Consider the following 814-nt stretch of genomic DNA (forward strand, 5'->3'; position numbering starts at 1 on the left):
TGGGTCGTGCGCCTGCAAGCTCTCGAAGTCAAAGTCGAGGTGGATAAAATGTCAGTAGATGACTGGACAATGTTCCAATCAATCCTGGGAGCTAGAGGAGAAAAGGAACTACATAGTGTAGTCATGATAGTGTCAAATCCTTATCTGGGTAGCGTAATAGAGGCCGCAATTCACCATAAAACGCTTGTTAAGGCAAAGAAGCCGCTAGACTCCAGGGTTGTCCCCGGCGCCATGGATCCTGCAACGACCGTTCTTGCCATCAAAACCAAGCCAGTTTGTCGAAACTGTGGCCGCGATGATCACACGAGACCGGAAGAGCGCTCTGCTAAGGATAGATTGTGCCACTACTGCCAGAAAGTTGGTCATCTTGCCCGCATGTGTAGAGCTCTTTCTTCTCCTGATCCATCAGCTGAACGTGAACGAGGCTGATATCTGACCCGGCGCCCCCCTCTCTTAAAATTTCGAGACAATTTTCAATGAGCCCTTCTGTAGCAAATTCCCGATTTGTTGCCGACTCAGCAACACCTAAGATGAAACTGTTCTGGGAAATTAATGGGAAAAGCATTCCACATATTACCATTCCTGATACAGGGGCTTCTCACACGATCTTTTCTGTTAGTGCTCTTCCTTTAGACATTGAATTGGAGCCATCTTCGACGCGTTTACTTGCTGCCAATGACTCAACTCTCAGAAATGTTGGTGCTTTACCATTCTTTGCAACCACCGAGAATAGCCCACGAGTACTTATTCGTACCATTGTCTCCCCGGATCTTGAAGGCCTTCCTTTAATAGGCTGGCGGGATTCGATGGCGCT

This window comes from Tigriopus californicus, chromosome 1 (genome assembly GCF_007210705.1).
Source record: "Tigriopus californicus strain San Diego chromosome 1, Tcal_SD_v2.1, whole genome shotgun sequence".
Classification (NCBI taxonomy): Eukaryota; Metazoa; Arthropoda; class Copepoda; order Harpacticoida; family Harpacticidae; genus Tigriopus; species Tigriopus californicus.